Consider the following 19,151-nt stretch of genomic DNA (forward strand, 5'->3'; position numbering starts at 1 on the left):
AAATACGAATGCAAAAATGCCAGTTATAAGTCAAGGAATGTCACCTTAAACAAGAAAAGGTCTCACCAGCCTATGACTAGAAATATAATTTCACATATATTAAGTAATCAATTATGAATGAGAGGAGCTAGATTCTTGTCATCCAGAAGGTAGGGACAAGAAGCCAAAAATGTCTTCAGTTATATCAGGTCTCTCTCACCCTTGCCCAGAAATGGGCCCTCAAAGAGCTCCCTAGCATTTTTTGTTCCTTATCATGCTGCCTCACCACTGCTTCTGACACTTTTTTAAAGCCCAGGACTCTGTCTCCCTCAGATCTCTGCATCAAACACGAACTTGGCCTTGTGAAATGTGGGGCTGCTCTTCTCTTTACCATTCCTTCTCAAACCTGAGAGAAGAGCCTTCTCTTGATCTGGACATCATAATTGTGAGCAGAGCGTAATTTTTAAGAGTCGCATGCTCTACCGACTGAGCTAGCCAGGCGCCGCTGTAACAACCGTGTTTAGATTGGCTCTACTCACAGCCCACAGGCTCAGATGCCACTGCTTGGCTCCCAGCTTGACTGAAGAGGCAGAGGCCAAACCACTCCAAGTTCTCAAAGCGTGTGCAGCTCTCAGAACCACGACCCAGGGAAGGGATGCAATGACTAGTTCCCTCGGTCTAAGGCCCACCTCTCTAAACCTCATTTCCTGTTCTGAAAGCAACTTCTTTCTTAGACAGTTGACTACAGAAATGACTTCTCCAGGTAGGGAAAGCCTATCCTACCCACGAGAGTATGGTGTTGCTCACTGGCCCCAGCAGGAGAATGACTCAGCGGGGATTTGCCAACACCAGTGCTTTCCTTCAGGGACACCTTGCGTGGGACAGCACCAGTCCAGTCCTATTGAACTGCTTCCTCCTGTGCTTTTCTCCCAGCAAGAGGTGAAGCTCATCCCTTAACATCTGCCACTCCGCTTGATGCTGCCTAATGAAGACACACATCCAAATACTGCCTAGAATTAAGGCCAAATTCTGACTCTGCTGTGAAGTATCATATTTCAAAAGTAAATTAAGCCTCCAAGAGCCTCCATTTTCTTCACATGAAAAATGTAGACAAAAACTGTACTTACCTCACAGGTTGAAAGATTAACTGAGACAATATACTTCCATTCTTAACGCAGTGACTGACTTACTAGAATTTACTTTAAGTGCTTGAAAATGGAAGCCTCTACAGTCCGTTTCAGTGAGCTTTTACGTACAAAAGAATATAGCACACCTTCCAAAGAATAGGAGACAGTAGCAGGCAGAGTGCAATATAGTGTCTGCGTGATGGAACACTGCCTCTTAACCAGCGAAAAGGGGGGAGCAGGGATGTTGGTAAAGACATCTCCCTGCTGTGATGACACTCACTGGCTTAGATCACCTGCAACACTTAGTAGCCAGACTAAGATAGCTGTCTTTAGGTCAGTGATGACTTCAGATTTACCTGAAGAAAACTTGGTTGGCACTTGCTTTTTAAAGTGTGAAAGTAAAGAGCCCCTGCTAATAGTTCTCCTAAATCAAGAAAGCTACCTTCCCCAGAGATTAAAGTACTCGTCTACCTCTTGAGAAAGACAATTTCTTGCAACTTGTAAGACATTTCCTCCAACTTCCACTAGTCCCAGCTTTAAAAGCCTTTTCTAGAATACCCTGTTCCATTATATTTAAGTGGTTATCGGTGTGAAACACAATGATAAGTGGTTCTTTTTTGTTAGAAGAATGGAGATAGTGTGATGGGTGAGCTTGTTTATTATGCATCTACTTTGAGCCCTGTACTGCGGGAGGCACTGGACTTATGTTGGGAATAAAGCAGATACCTTCTCTGTGCTGAAGAAGCTATTATATCAGTAGGGAAAAGCAAACAAAGAAAGGAAAAAAGTTCCTAAGAAGGGATAAAGAGTAGTGCTTTTCAAACACTAGTGTACATATGCGTGTAAAACCCCTTGGGAGCTTGTTAAATGGCAGATTCTGATTCAGCAAGTCTGGGGTGGGGCCTGAGAATCTGCATTTCTGTCAGTTTCCCTGGTGCTGCTGGTACAAAGACCACTTTAAATAGTTAGGGTAGAGCAAAAAGGGCTATGCTTTTAATTAAAGCAGTACCTTTTTTATTTTTATTTTTTTTTTCAGTTTTTATAGGGGGTACACCAGAGATGAGCAGCTGCAGAGGCCAGTAGGGATGACTATCTGATAATTTCTTAGTTTCTCAGTAAATTATGAGAATGAGGGAGGAGAAGTTTGAATAGAAAATTTCAGAAGAGAAAAGACAGCATAAAAGCCATCACTGAGAGTGGAAAAGTAAGCCCTAAAGGAATGCATAGTTAGATTTTCAAGCAGGGTTGAGGACCCATGTGAGATTTACAACTATGAACTACGTGTGAAATCAGTCTGCAACATTTAACACCTTGTGTGCCCACAAGGAGAACGGGATGTTTGGATCTCTCTGTTGTTGGGCTTTTGCCAATTGAATATGACAGAGGGAGTAGGGGTTAGAAAGGGGAAGGTCTTTTAAAAACTGGTTGTAATGATACCATGAAATCTAGGCTGCACAAGAATGGAAGTAAACTTACTGTTCCTGCCAAACATGTGTCAGTTGAGATAGCAACCTAAATTTCTGTGAAGAGAAATGTTAAGGTCATTCTGGGAAAAACATACTGGCTCATATGAGAACAGACTATTATCTTTAAAAAGCATTCTAATCGAGGAATGAGAGGAATGGGTTTTCTGTGATTCCTTGTATTTTTTTTAAGAGTGTATTTAGCTGTAAGAACAGATTACTCAACAAACAGAAGCCTAAATAGTATCTAATATAACAAGAAATCCAGAGATGGAACCATTGTTTTTTCAATTGCTCAGCGATGCTATCTTGGATCCAATCTCTTTGTATCTCCTTTTTTTTTTTTTTTTCAACCTCCAAGTTATTGCCTTCTGCGTATAAGATGGCTGCTGCCGCTCCATGTGTTCAAGTCAGGAAGAAAGGCAGATGGGAGAAGCCAACTGCAATTGTCTCTTTTAAATCAGAAATACAAAATGGGTTTTCCCAGAAACGCCTTAGCAAATTTCCACTTACATTGTATTTTTTTAAATTAAAGTTTATTGGGGTGACAATTGTTAGTAAAATTACATAGATTTCAGGTGTACAATTCTGTATTGCATCATCTATAAATCCCATTGTGTGTTCACCACCCAGAGTCAGTTCTCCTTCCATCACCATGTATTTGTTCCCCTTTACCCTCATCTACCACCCCCTTACCGTCTGGTAACCACTAAACTATTGTCTGTGTCTATGAGTTTCTGTTTCTCATTTGTTTGTCTTATTCTTTTATTGTTTTTGGTTTATATACCACATATCAGTGAAGTCACATGGTTCTCTGCTTTTTCTGTCTGACTTATTTCGCTCAGCATTACACTCTCAAGATCCATCCATGTTGTCACAAATGTTCCTATATCATCTTTTCTTACTGCCGAATAGTATTCCATTGTGTATATATACCACAACTTCTTTATCCATGTGTCTATTGAAGGACATTTTGGTTGTTTCCATGTCTTGGTCACCGTAAATAAAACTGCAATGAACATTAGAGCACACGTGTCTTTATGTATAAATGTTTTCAGATTTTTTGGGTAGATACCCAGGAGAGGGATTGCTGGGTCATACAGTAGTTCTATTCGTAAATTTTTTGAGGAACCTCCACACTGCCTTCCATAGTGGCTGCACCAATCGGCATTCCCACCAACAGTGTATGAGGGTTCCTTTTTCTCCACAGCCTCTCCAACACTTCTTACTATTTGTCTTGTTGATGATAGCCATTCTAACCGGGGTGAGGTGATATCTCATTGTGGTTTTTATTTGCATTTCTCTGATGATTAGTGATGTTGAGCATTTTTTCATGTCTATTTGCCATTTGTATGACCTCTTTGGAGAAATGTCTCTTCAGGTCCTCTGCCCATTTTTCAATTTGGTTGTTTTTTTTTGTTGTTGTTGAGTTGCATGAGTTTTGGATATTAGCCCCTTATCGGAGGCATTGTTTGCAAAAATCTTCTCCCATTCAGTTGGTTGCCTCTTTATTTTGTCGATGGTTTCTTTTGCTGTGCAGAGGCTTTTAAGTTTGATATAGTCCCATTCATTTATTTTGGCTTTTACTTCCCTTGCCTTTGGAGTCAAATTCATAAGATGCTCTTTGAACCCAAGGTCCATAAATTTAGTTTTCTTCTATGCAGTTTATTGTTTCAGGTCTTATGTTTAAATCTTTGATCCATTTTGAATTAATTTTGGTACATGGTGACAGATAGCAGTCCAGTTTCATTCTTTTGCACGTGGCTATCCAATTTTCCCAGCACCATTTATTGAAGAGGCTGTCTTTTCTCCATTGTATGTTTTTTGCTTCTTTGTCAAAAATTATCTGCCAATATTTATGTGGTTTTATTTATGAGTTAACAATTCTATTCCATCGGTCTACGTGTCTGTTTTTCTGCCAGTACCATGCTGTTTTGATTATTGTTGCCCTGTAGTACAAGCTAAAGTCAGGGAGTGATACCTCCAGCATTGTTCTTTTTTCTTAAGATTGCCTTGGCTATTCTGGGTCTTTTGTGGTTCCAAACAAATCCAATGATTTTTTGTTCTATTTCTTTAAAAAATGCCATTGGGATTTTGATGGGGATTGCATTAAATCTGTATATTGCTTTGGGTAATATGGCCATTTTAACTATATTGATTCTTCCAATCCGTGAGCACGAATGTTTTTCCATTGCTTTGTGTCTTCTTCAGTTTCTTTTAAAAATGTCTTATAGTTTTCCGCATATAGGTTTTTCACATCCTTGGTTAAATTTATTCCTAGGTATTTTATTTTTTTTGCTGCAATTGCAAAAGGAATTTGTTTTTTATTTCTTTTTCTGAGATTTCTTTGTTAGTACATAGGAATGCAATGGACTTTTGTATGTTGATTTTGTAGCCAGCAACTTAACTGTATTCGTTCATTGTTTCTAATAGCTTTTTGGTGGAGTCTTTAGGGTTTTCTATATATAGCATCATGTCATCTGCAAGGAGTGACAGTTTAACTTCTTCGTTCCCAATTTGGATGCCTTTTATTTCTTTCTCTTGCCTGGTTGCTCTGGCGAGGACTTCCAACACTATGTTGAAAAGCAGAGGTAATAGGGGACAGCCTTGTCATGTTCCTGAACGTAGAGCAAAGGGCTTCAGTTTTTCACCATTAATTATGAGACTAGCTGAGGGTTTGTCATATATGGCCTTTATTATGTTAAGATATTTTCCTTCTATACCTAGTTTATTAAGTGTTTTAATCATAAATGGATGTTGTATCTTGTCAAATGCTTTTTCTGCATCAATTGATATAATCATATGATTTTTGTCCTTTATTTTGTTTATGTGATGTATCACATTGATGGATTTGCGTATGTTGAACCATCCTTGTGCGCCTGGGATGAACCCCACTTGGTCGTGATGAATAATCTTTTTAATGCATTGTTGCATTCGATTTGCTAGAATTTTGTTTAGGATTTTTGCATCTGTATTCATCAGAGATATTGGTCGGTAGTTTTCTTTTTTGTGTTGTCCTTACCAGGTTTTGGTATCAGGGTAATGTTGGCCTCATAAAATGAGTTAGGGAGTACTGTCTCTTCTTCAATTTTTTGGAAGAGTTTGAGCAAGATTGGTATTGGATCCTCTTTGAAGTGAAGCCATCTGGTCCCAGACTTTTGCTTTTGGGAAGGTTTTGGACGACTGATTCAGTTTCGTTACTGGTGATGGGTCTATTTAGATTTTCCAGTTGTTCATGGTTCAGCCTAGGAAGGCTATATGTTTCTAAGAACTTGTTCATTTCTTCTAGATTATTGAATTTGGTGGCATATAGTCCTTCATAGTATTCTTGGATGATCTTTTGTATTTCTGTGGCATCAGTGATAACTTCCCCTTTTTCATTTCTGATTTTGTTTGTTAGTGGCTTCTCTCTTTTTATCTTAGTGAGCCTAGCGAAGGGTTTGTCAATTTTCTTAATCTTTTCAAAGAACCAGTTCTTTGTCAGATTAATTTTTTCTATTGTCCTTTTGTTCTCTATTTCATTTAGTTCTGCTCTGATTTTTATTATTTCCTTTCTTCTGCTGACCTTAGGTTTCATTTTTTCTTCTTTTTCTATTTCTTTAAGGTGTAACGTGAGGTTATTTGGGATTTTTCTTGTTTCTCGAAATAGGCCTGTAATGATATAAATTTCCCTCTTAAAACTGCTTTTGCTGCATCCCCAAAATTTTGGTAGGATGTATTTTCATTCTCATTTGTTTCTATGTATCTTATGATCTCTCTTCTAATTTCTTCTTTGACCCAGTCATTCTTTCAAAGTATGTTGTTTCATCTCCATATATTTGTGTTTTTTCCTGCTTTCTTTTGCAGTTGATGTCCAATTTCAAAGCCTTGTAATCAGAGAATATGCTTGGCATGATTTCAATCTTCTTAAATTTGCTGAGGTTAGTTTTATGTCCCAATACATGGTCTATGCTTGAAAATGTTCCACTAGAAAAAAATGTATAGTCTGATGTTTTAGGATGAAGTGCTCTATAAATGTTGATTATGTCCACTTCATCTAATGTGTCATTTAAGGCTGCTATTTCGTTATTTATTTTCTGTTTGGATGATCTATCCATAACTGTCAATGATGTATTTAAGTCCTCTAGTATAATTGTGTCTTGGTCAATTTCTCCCTTTAGTTCTGTTAGTAGTTGCTTGGTATATTTCGGTGCTCCCTGATTGGGGGCATAAATATTGATGACTGTTATGTCTTCTTGTTGTACATTCCCCTTCACCATTATGAAATGTTCATCTTTGTCTCTTGTTACCTTTTTCACCCTGAAGTCTGTTTCATCTGATATCAGTATGGCTACACTTGATTTTCTCTGGATACCATTTGCTTGGAGTGTCAATTTCCACCCTTTCACTTTGAGTCTATGCTTGTCCTTGTAGCTGAGATGTGTCTCTTGGAAACAGCATATGGTTGGGTTTAGTTTTTTGATCCAATCTGCTACTCTGTGACTTTTTATTGGTGAGTTCAGTCCATTTACATTTAGGGTGATTATTGATATGTGAAGATTTCCTGTCATTCTATCTTTAGTTTTCTGGTAAGGCTGTGTCTCCATTGTTTCTTTGCCTTTTTGTTGTTGTCTATTATTTCTGTGTGGTGGTGTTCTATGATGTTTCCCTCTGTTTCTTCTTTTATTACAGTATATATTTCAGTTCTGGATTTTTTTTGAGTGGTTACCCTTAAGTTTATGTAAAAGAAAGTTTGATATTTAGAGTATTCCATTTTCTTCAGCACACTTACTTTCTCCATTCCCATATTCCAGTTCAGGCCTTTACTCTCCCCCTTTTTATGTTTTGGTTGCCACAAATTGTCCCTGTCGATGGTGGTTGAATAGCCTCCTTTAGTATTTCTTGTAGTGCAGGTCATGTACTAGAAAATTCCCTCAGCTTCTGTATTTCTGGAAATTTCTTTATTCCTCCTTCATATCTAAAGGATATCTTTGCTGGATATTATTCTTGGCTCATAATTTCTCTCTTTTAATCATTTGAATATTTGGTTCCACTCCCTCCTGGCTTGTAGAGTTTCTGCTAAAAAATCTGATGATAATCTAATGGGCTTTCCTTTGTAGGTTACCATCTTCTTTTCCTTGGCTGCCTTGAGGATTCTTTCTTTGTCATTGATTTTAGATAGCTTCAATACAATGTGCCTTGGAGAAGGACTGTTGGGGTTGAGGTAATTAGGTGTTCTATTTGCTTCTTGGATTCGAGGGTCCAGTTCTGTCCACAAGTTTGGGAAGTTCACATCGACTATTTGTTTGAATATACTTTCTGTTCCCTTCTCTCTTTCTTCTCCTTCTGGTATGCCCATTATTCTTATATTGCTCTTTCTGTTGGAGTCAGAAAGTTCTTGTAGAGTTCTTTCATTTCTTTTAAGTCTCAAATCTCTTTCTTCTTCCATCCGTGTCATTTCCAGGTTTCTAGCTTCGATGTCACTGATTCTTTTCTCCATCTGGTTAACTCTACTACCTAAGCTGGCTATTTCATTCTTAATTTCTTCTATTGAGTTCTTAATCTCCAGAAATTCTATTTGGTTGTTTTTTAAAATTTCAATCTCTTCGGTAAAATATTCATGTTGTTCTTTTATTGTGTTTCTGAGTTCATTAAACTGCCTTTCTATGTTTTCTTGCATGTTGTTGAGTTTTTTCAAAACTGCAATCTTGAATTCTCTGTGATTGAAGTCACATATTTCCATATCTTTAAGTTCATTTTCTGGAGACTTTTCACTTTCTTTCTGAGCTGTCTTGTTGCCTTGGTTATTCACAGCAATTAATGATTTATTATTTCTCTTCCTAGACATCTATAGGAATGGGTTCTGCAACAGGTTGATAGGAAGAAGTCTTTTTTTCATTGTCCAGTACGTGTTGGTAGAATGTTTTATTTTCTCTCCAACTGCAGCCCTTGTTTTTCTCTCACACGGTTGTGTTATGTTTTCTCTGCACTATTCCAGCTTCTCACACAATGAGGGGATTCCCTGGAAGGCAGGCTTCTCCTCTGTTAACAGTTTGCCTGGGTCATAGGGCGCCGTGTCCCTGTGGGTATGCAGAGAGCTTTTGAAGTTCCAATGCTCTTCCTGCACTGGATTCAGAGCCCGTATGTTTCAGCACTTCTGTTTACTTTTGCAGGGATCCACCCAGCTAGGTGGGGACAGGTGCGGGGTGAGTTGTGAGAGGTGGCCCAGAGCAATGGTGGCAACCACCACCACAGCCAGTCCTGCTTCCATAGCTCCCTCCCCTTGGCCAGAACTAGTTGGGCTGCGAATCTGTGTCTGTGGTCCACAGTTCTCAAAACAGCAAATGTTCTGTTCTTTTGATCTCACACTGCTACTGTTCCACTTCCAGTGCTGGGTAGGTGGGGGTGTGGCGAGCTCTGGGAGGGGAGGGAGGGAGCGGCTAGTCTCAGTGCCTAAGGCTTCCGTTCTCTGCAGCAGTGAGGGCTTAAACCACCATTTTCAGCCTTCTTCCCTTAGTCTTTGCTCCGAGGTCTCTGCCGTGAGCGTTGGGTTCAGCCGTGTTATATGCTGTCCCCTCAGCCCTGTGGGCCATAAGCGGAGCCCTAGCAGTCCAAGTTCTTCCCTCTCCTGCAGCTGTGGTAGTTCCAGAATGCAGAGAGCTCAGAGCACTGAGCTAGGTCTGCGTCCTGCGTCCTGGGCCTGCGTGGCTCTGTCTCTGCACTTCTCCCTTGCCTCCTCCCCTGCTCACGCAATTTGCCCACCTTTAGGTGAATTCAGTATTGAGACTCTTTGTCTTGCCTGTCTGCTGTGCAGGGAGTCCTTTGTGGAGTTATAGCTGTTTAATTCGTTGTAAATTCCAGGGGAGATTTCCAGAGGCTCACCTCACGCTGCCATTTTGATGACCCCCACTTACATTGTATTAACTAAATCTCATCACATACCCATTTGGCAAGGGAGGTGGGTAAAACAAATATTTAACTTTCTTACTCTTCAGTATAGAGTTTGAGAAGGGGTTGGGAATGGGTGTTGGGTCAGCCAATTTACAATATCTGTCTCATCTAGGACTGGCTGTAGAGTGTATCTAATTTTCTTTGTTTTACAGCAGTCAGTCCACCAACAGTGTCCTATTTTGTTAAATATGTCACGCTCAGTCATAAAGAACTGTCCTCGCTTCTATTTGGTTCTCCTTCTAGTCTTAGCTAACATGAAGATCTGAGTTTAAGAAAGAATATGGAACGTACTGAAACACTGCTATTCTCTGGGCTTGTAATCACGCTTATCTGGCTCAAGTTCCCAAGCTAATTTAGTGGTTGTTTAAAGGAAAGATAAAGTGAAGAATAACAGCTATGTTTAATTCTAGAGGAGCAGTCAATTCTGGTTCATCTCCCAGTAGATGATTTGTTTAAGGATTTTCCACAGGAGGAGAAAAATCTACTTCCTTCAACAAAGTCTCATGTTTTCAATCCTAAGAATAATTCAGGGTGCTTCTCAGCAGAATATAGAGGGAGTTCTATTACTTCTCAACTAGGTTATTTGAAAGCTTTACATGGTAATTCAGTGGGAGAGAAATGCCTTAAATCTAAGGCCATGATAATATGAGATTTTAAGGAATTCTGAGGAAATTACCAGAAAAACCAGACACATAAACCCCAGGGGCATTAGCAGAACCTTTGGGATAAGGTCTCTTACTCCTAGCACAGGAGGCTGCATGCAGCCTGGCCCCTTGCAGCCTTCCTAGCGGCAGTTCCTGTCTCTGTCTCTTGAGCTCCGCCTCCAGCCATTTGAACTAGTGGCAGCTCCTGAAATGAGCTGTGTCATTGTCACATCTCCTTTGCATACGTGTACACTATCCCCTATGCTTAGAAGGCTATCATGTAAGGTCCCAATGGGGAACAGGTGGTGCACTCCAAAAGGTGATGTAAGACAGTTCAAGGAACTCTTAAAGAGGTGTGGGCAGTAAGGGCAGGTAACTACCCTTGGGTCAGAAACAGCAGGAAGCTGCAAAACTGGCCCCTCCTGGTAACTGTTCCCTCCTCTCACTGGAATTGAGGAGGGCATTATAGTTTTGGATAGAGGAACACAGCTACTGCTGAACCCCAATGGGCAGAGAGGAAGCTGGAGAAATAAACATTTCTCTCCCCTTGGTCCTCTGACCTCCTGATGGCACGTTTTAGCAACTCAAAATGGAAAGAGAACAAGGGAGGGTGCATTTCACAGAAGGCAAACAACCAGGCTACAGAGTAGAGAGGAGGATCCTAGAGATGGTGCTGGGCATTCTCCATTTGCCCCTACAGATGTATCCAATGGCCTTCTTCCCTTTTGTTGTCCTAGCAAACTCGATGTCACCTGCTATAAGACCTGTGTAGCATGTCCACTATGATGCCTTTTTTACTTCCCTCAAATCTTTCCTTTGCCTACACACAGCCTTACCTCTCCTGTGACACTTACCGATGACCATCATATTCATTATTTAATAGATCAGCTCCCACACTCAACTGTGAGATTATTGGGGTCAGAGACTATACCATATATTTTTGTGTTAGTGTGTGTATTTTTTCCCCCCTCAACTCCTGTCCTGCTGTCTGGCACACAATCGATGTCAATAAATGTTTGACAAATTAAGAAGTATGGAAGAGTATGAATTAAATAGGCCCTCAAAGATCTATCTACTGAAACATAACTCTAGTACCATCTCCCTTCCAAAGGCCAGAGATTGTACATTCATTTGGACTAAGATTCAAATGCTACATAGGTAATAATTTGTAAGGACCAGGCTTCACACAGTGATGATGGCATGTGCATCACGTTTGTACTAATAGCGCAAATCTCAATGCTCCAAAGCCCCTGCCTGCCTAACTGGCAAGATGTCTGATCTCCTCCTATAAGCCTCTCTTCCCTAGTAGTAGAAAATCTCTAAGTATGCTTACAGGTGTCACTTGAATGTCCCTAGTTCCCTCTTTACTCCTCCTTTAGGACTTCGGGGTCCAAAATGGTGTCACTCCTGCAGAGGTTCCAGGTTGGGATTTGTCTCCCAGGTGATCAGGTCACGGCTTGCAGGTTGGCAGTCCCTCTCCTTCTGCTTCAACCCTTTCATCTTTCCGCTGTCACTTGGCCACCCCCTGGACGTTGCCTTTTTGGCTGCCCATCTTGTTGCCAGTTCTCTGGCCTGATGGTATCTATCCGACCACAGGGAGCTGGGACAATACTGCTGCCCATGCCCCACCTGCACAAGAGACCACTGACCTCCATGCTGCCCACAGGCTCCTGTTCACACAGCTCCTGACTTCCTCTAACTCATTCATCACTATTGCTCTTCTTTCCTGTTATTCATTGAAAAATACTTTCTGCTTTGTCTGATCAGATTTTTCAGAAGGGCTTCCTAGATCAGAGCTCTGGGGCCTGTAAGGACGAAGCTCTTTGTTCCCCATCCCTCTCCTTAACAGAGCGCCCAGGCATTCTGGGGTCAAGATGGGTGGTATCTGAGTGGGCAAGTGAGGGCCTGAACCGCCACCCAGAACCAAAGTGTCAGCCCCTCTTGCTCAGTTGGCCACACATGACAGGCTTCTTCCCTTAAGGTGAATTTTCTCCAAAGATTCGGTTTTCATTTCCTGGAGCTGAAAATCACATTTCCTGTACTTCTTTTTTGAGGATGTCTAGCTTGTCCAGTGAGACTGTAATGTCTGAAGTGTACTTATACATAGGATTCAAGTTCTTTGGATCTATAGGATTCCATCAAAATCAAGGAGAATTATGGGCATTTGTTTTAAATATCTTTAAGTACTCTAGGATAATAAAGGAAGTCATTATCTATGATAGGAGGTTTTCTGTCCAGAAAACCCAAGAGATTTTTAGAAAGTAGTGCTGTTTAACCCCACAGTATACCCAAAGAGTCTTACTCCTGACCCGGACAAAACACCCTGTGACATCTGGAAGGGATAGCACTTTTTAATCCTACACACACAACATGATTTTATTTGACAGTGCAGTGGATCATGACCAGGCCTGCTGCAGGGCCAGTGACACAGCAAGTAAGAACTCGGAAGTGCAATGGTGCTGCAAGGAATTTCTGACATGATAATAGGATCACCTTACATGCCTACCTAGCCCACCCCAGGTCACTGCTGTATAATACAGGTCTGCAAGCCTGTGCGTCCAGGGCCTCCAATACGGCAGAGTCCTAATGCCAGTTGGACTACCGATTTTCACAGAAGGAACTACTTGCTCTGCTCTTTAATCTCGTGTATATTATTTGTACTCCTTGTTTGCTGGTTTGGTAGGAAAGAGAAGTGAAAACCAACTTAAACTGAGACACATTTGTTATTCTTGCCCAGCTTCATAACTGGCTCAGTCCTTCTGGTGTGACCTGTCTTTGTTGTTTTCCATTGGCTTCAGTCAAGTCATCAAATCTGTGACACATTTTGATGAGTGAAAGAGGTCATAAACACTCAGACATTTGGATACTTCCAAGCAGGCCAGAGCTCAGCGTTCAGGAGGAAGCCGTGGAAAACCACAGGGTAGGAGGGCACAAATCCTTCACCTACCACGTATCACTTAGCGACATACGAAATAGCAAGGGCAGCATCTGCCCCACTTTTACCTTTCAGGCTTTAGATGACTGGTGGCCAATAAGGGAAAGGCTGCAGATATGTTCTACAAAATATACACAGTTGTAAAGATCATTTGGGGACGCAAGGAGTACAAGAAAAGCAAGTTGAAGAAAAGGATCCATGGCACTAATTAGAGACATTAATTAGCAACTTTAACTACTTCCCACTATTACCCAAGATTGACAACATTGGGAAAGTTTTAAAAACACGGGCTTACTCCTTAAGCGAGATGGGTGTGGGCCCTAACTGATCCTTTATGAGTTATGTGTCTGTGAGCAAATTAATTCCTCTAACTCTCACTTGTTTCATTGATTAAAAATATTTACTTTGGAGGCTGTGCATGTGTGGGGACAGGATATATGGGAAATCTTTGTGTATCTTCCCCTCAATTTCTCTGTGAACCTATAACTACTCTAAAATATAATGTCTTATGTTTTAAAATCTACCTAGAAAGGTTTGTTTTAATTAATGATATTAGTGACATAAAGTACCTAACAAATAATAGGTATTCAATGAATGATTTGGGAGGGAAAGATGCAGCCATTAATATTTCTCATGTATACATCGTCCACAGTCCTTTATTAAGTTCCAAAAGGAAGAACGACTTTAAAAGCTCTAGGAGCAGAAAATTCCCTTTTGCAGTACAGATGAATGAAAGTGTACCAATAAGCCCCAAAGAGCACACACATAAAACAAATGTGTGCTAAAAGCTCAGATTCAGGAGCCAGACTGCCTGGGTCTAAATCTCAGCTCTGCCACTTGCTAAACATGTGACTTTGATCAAATTACTTAACCTCTTTGTGCCTCAGTTTCCACATCTGTGAATTGTAAATCATAATCATATCTTTCCTAGAGTGTTGTTTAGATGATTGAATGACTTAATATTATACATGTAAAGAACTTACAGCAGTGCCTGGCACTTAGTAAATGCTGTACGTGTTTGCTATTATTATTACTACACTACTACCCTTATTTTTACCTTTGAATGACAGACAGACTGTGCCTTGGACATGGGAGGCATTCAACAAACCTCTTTTGAAATGTTTTTTGAAGGAAAGAAGATGAAGCAGTTAGATGGTGAGTGACAAGCCTTGTGGTATCTATTAAAAATGATACTAATTCTTAGCTCAAGAAACCAGAGTGAATAAGAAACTGTGCATGATTACATTAGAGAGAATGTCTTCTTGCCCTCTAACTTAGATGACAGACTTCTGTATTTGGAAAAATTAAATCCTGTTGCCACTTGCTGGATCACTACCGTAAAACCCTCTGGAGTGGTTACTTTTGTGCTCTGACCCTATACCTGCTTGGAGGCTGTATGGGCTGCTAAACCCTGCTGATGAGACCCTAACTCAGCCAGTGCAGGTCCACTGTCAGATGCTTTCTTTCTATATTGTGGTTTCACTGTTTGAAAAGTGTGTGTGTGCGTGTGTGTGTGTGTGTGTGTGTGTGTGTTCTATCACTGCTGCAACAGATAAATGAAGAAAAGAAAATATGCAGCTACCTTTTAGGATTTCTAGTTCAGCTGACCCAGACCCACACCCTTTCCTGGCAGTTCTGAGTAAAGTGATGGGTGAATTGCCCTCTGAGTTGAAAACCTAGCAAACAACATGCTTGTCTAAAGACCTTTCTTCCTTCCCTCTCCTCACTTTTTATTTCTTACTGTCCTTTTGTGCACCAGTTATGCTATGCATTTTCTTTTTGTGTTTTCATGGCTGCTGGGGTTGCTTTCTGATACCACGAGACAGCGGAGAAATTAATGCATCAAAGGACTTCAAGCAGAAAAATTCATCTGACCTGGTGACAGTTGGTAAGCATTAGAGAAAATCTCATTTACTTGAAAACCATAAGTTTGGCAATTTCATTTCGGCTTAACTTTGCTGCCCTTCCCAAAGCTCTGGATTCAATCAAAGCGAGGAGGAAAGAACAACTTCACCGAATTTGGTCACACAGAAAACTTTGAAGCCCGCAGCAAGGCTGTTAAGAGGAAAGGAACTGTAAGAAAAATATCTCATTGTTGGTCCAAATCCGACTTCTTGATGCCCTGTTGCATTTTAATGAAAACTTTAAGCCATGTCCCAGATTTTCCTTTTCAGCTGATGGATGGGAAGTATTGCTTCATAAGAAGGCACACATTCTTTCTGCCTTTTTCTACTTCCAGCTGCTTTATTGGGTGCTTTATCTCCACCACTTACAATTGTTTTATGATGAAGGCTGCATTCCAGCCCATCTTGAAGTGGAATGTGCTCTTCCACATGGGCAGGGCCCAGTTAGAATGTCTTTCTCAAGAGAGGAAAAGTGGAGGTTGTCAGTGATGCAAAGCAGACAGGAAGGGCAGGACAGGAACTCTGGTTATTCACAAAAGGATACTAAGACAATGAGAAGTGGGCCCCACGAATTCAGTCAGCAACTGAGGTCATCTGCCTGCAATTCGATGATCTTGTTGTCTCTAATGACAGAGCAGATAGGACCAGGGCCCTGTGTTGGGCTGTGCACTCTTCTGTGCTTTGAAAGTGGTGACAGGCTGTAAGGGTTTCATCAGGCAGCGTGGTGACATCTTTTTTCCTGGGAAGACCTTTGATCTGGGTCATGTTCTTTGGTATCTTTAGTCTCCCATCTGCCCTAAATTTAACTCTTCCAAACAAGCCTGAGAAATTATTCCATTCTTCTTAATCTAATAAGTCCAATTTAAGAAGTCAAATTAGAATGAAAACAATTCCATTTCTGTGAGAAAGTCCGGTTTACCTTTGCTCTCCTATGATGTCACCATCTCCCTGGGGTATTGTACTTTGCTGAGCAGTGTTTTCTAAAAAGGGACACTTAAAAGGAAAAAAAAAAAAGGTTTCTAACAGATAATCTAATATTTTGCAGTACCTTTGGAGCTATGTCTAATTTGGAGGCAAAACAAACAAACAAAAAAACCAACCCTAAGAAATAACCCAATTTGTTTATTTTTAATGTGTATTTTAAACATAAAGTCAGTTAATTATCAATTGTATAATTGTGTAGTTATTAAGTTCTCAGGCCTAGTTTAGTTATTATGACATGCCAAAGAGTTTTAATACTTTTGTTCACAAGAGTTTTGAAATTTAGTTGGGGAAACAAAATAATCTAAAATGGCAATTACTAAGAAGACAATGTGATAATTAACTATATTTTATACTGACAAAGTAAAGTGTTAAAGAGTCAAGTGCTACAGAGGATAGAGTTGGGTAAAATGAGGTGTTAATTGCATAATACAGATTAAAAAGTAAAAGCAGTTACAGGGAGGCCACTATGGTGCAGCTTTATTAGGGAACGACCAAGGAGGCAGCTCTTAGGCAGCGTTTAAAAATCTTTTTTTTTTAAATATTAAGAAAAACAGTAGTGTATAATTGTTACATTTTAAAAAATTAGTTTCAAGTGTACAAAATAATGTAATAGACATTTATACCCCTCACAAAATGATGACTCCTCTCCCCCAATCTACTATCCCTCTGACATCGTATATAGCTGTTAAAATTCCACTGACTCTATTCCCTATGCTGCACTCCACGTCCTGTGACTACATATGTATATTAAATTATAGTTGACATTCATTATTATTCAGCTTCAGCTGCAGGTGTACACTGCAGTGGTCAGGCATCTAAACTGTCCATGAAGTGTTCTCCCTAATAGGACAAGTGTCCATCAGATACCCTACAAAATCTTTATTGATTATATTCCCCAAACTCTCTTTCATATCCCCATGGCAATTTTGTGGTTACCAATTGTGTTTTCTAAATATCTTTTTCTTGGTTGTATTGCATTGCTCTGAGAGCAGTTTATGATGCTTGATATAAGATCCTTTAGTTACACTAATGTCTGGAAGAAAAGGAATTTACCCATACTTCTATAATGTGTTATGCTGAATTTCAATGTTACGGGGAAGGTTTACCATGAGGAAACGGGTACTAATTTAAGTTTTTACCAGATGGCTTTTATCCCACTGACTAAACTCATTCTTCTCTCTTAAAATGTTTCCTAGCTTTTTCTAAAATGTCTTACAATGTTCATGAGGGCCAGTGACAGGGAGCTTTTAAAAAGAGTAGATTTTATTACATGATTTTCATCCACCATATTTCTACTTTAAGTGGCATAAAGCTAGGATCTTCATTTCACACACTCAAAGCCTCAAGGTGTGTTAACATTTCCTTTTGAGTAATAAAGATTCTTCTTTGGCTGCTTTGCACTCTATTTATTGGGGAAGTTGAAGAAAACAAAGATAGCAATCTGAGTGTTATCACTTCAGGAGATCTTCTCGACATTTGGAAGGTTCTCATTAGTCAATGCTCAGTGCTACCAACAAGACCACCAAGGACTTATCTCTTATACTAGTCTTTTCTTAGAGAGTCTAATAAGTGTGTAATTGTCATCCTGAAAGGGTAGGGGAGGAGACAGAAAAAAATATTTGAAAGGATAAAAGCTGAAAATTTTCCAAATTTTGTGAAGACTATACAGCTACAGATGCAAGGAGCTCAAAAAATCAAAAGCACAAGAAACAGAAATAGAACTACACGAAGGTACATAATAATCAAAATTCTCAAAACTGATGATAAAATCTTAGAAACAGCCAAGGAATAAAGACCCATTACATACAGAGAAACAAGGAGAAAGATGACAACAGATTTCTCATAGGAAACAATGCAAGTGAAAAAGACAGTGGATAAATATCCTTAAAGTACTAAGAAAAAAATTGTCCAGTTAGAATTGTATACATGATAAAAATATCTTTTAAAAATAAAGGATTTCCCCTGAAGACATAGAAAGGTAGAAAGAATTTAGTTGTAGACTACCAGTAGACCCACAGTACAAAAAAATATCAAAGGAAGTCTTTTGGTAGAAGGAAAATGATACTGGGTAGAAATGTAGATCTACATAAAGGAATAATGAGTCCCAGAAATGGTAACTACATGGGTATACAGAGGTGTGAAAAAAATGTATACACATTTTAAGAGAGGAAAAAAAAACTGTATTAAATCTATAATACTCAATATATACTGATAACAAAAGATGAATTCAAGTAATGTGTATATACATTTTTTGGCACCCCCAGTATATATAATATTCTTTCTTATTATTTATATATCTCTAATAAATAATTGACTACTTAAACAAAAATGATAATAATATAATATTGGGTTTTAACCTCAAGTAGAAGTACAATAGCACAAAGCCTGGAAGGGGAAAAACTGAAACCATGCTGCTTTGAAGGTTCTTAAATGTGAAATGGTATTATGAGTATATCAATTTAAGGTAGACTTTGATAAGTTGAAGGTGTACACTATAAACCCTAAAGAGACTTCTTAAAAAAATGAAACAAAGAAATAAATCTAAATAAATGAAATGAAGAGATAAATTAGGATCATAAAATATAATTCAAGAGAAGACAAAGGAAGACGATAAAGAGAAAAAAGGAACAAACAAAAAACAAATAGTAAGATGGTAGATTTTAAACTTAACCATATTAACCATCATCTTAAATAAAAATAAACTAAACATTCCAATTAAGACGCGGAGATGATCAGATTGGATAAAACAAGAAAGACTCACCTATATACTGTCTGTAAGAAAACCACTTCGACTATAAAGATGCAAATAGGTTAACAGGAAAAGGGTAGAAAGAGATAGGCCATGTTAATATTAGCTAAAAGAAAGCTGGACTGGTTGTATTAATATTAGACAAAGTAAACATCACAACAAAGAATATTAGCAAGGATTTTAAGAAGTCCATTTCATAATGATAAAAGTGTCAACCCAATAAGAGAATATATAAGTCCTAAACATTTATACACCTAAGAACAGAGCTTCAAAAATGTGAAACCCAAACTGATGGAACTACAAGAAGAAACAGACAAATCCACAATTATGGTTGCAGATTTCACCATTCTTCTCTCAATAATTGATGGATCAATGAGAGAAAATCAGCAAGAAAACTTTACCACCACTCCAAACCCACTTGACCTGATCAACACAT

At 39.2% G+C, this 19,151-nt stretch overlaps 1 protein-coding gene across 1 annotated transcript in view; it reads left to right on the top strand.

The window, feature by feature from the left end:
• The first annotated feature begins 14,766 nt into the window (after positions 1–14,766).
• LYPD6 (LY6/PLAUR domain containing 6) overlaps positions 14,767–19,151 on the top strand; it is a 140,312-nt gene continuing 135,927 nt past the window's right edge. The window contains exon 1 of the mRNA XM_088793971.1: positions 14,767–14,966. The gene's annotated coding sequence lies outside the window, so the exon portion shown is untranslated. The remainder of the gene's footprint in view (positions 14,967–19,151) is intronic.

Source organism: Rhinolophus sinicus, chromosome 17 (assembly GCF_057876585.1).
Source record: "Rhinolophus sinicus isolate RSI-liver-muscle chromosome 17, RSI-T2T, whole genome shotgun sequence".
NCBI classification, from domain to species: Eukaryota; Metazoa; Chordata; class Mammalia; order Chiroptera; family Rhinolophidae; genus Rhinolophus; species Rhinolophus sinicus.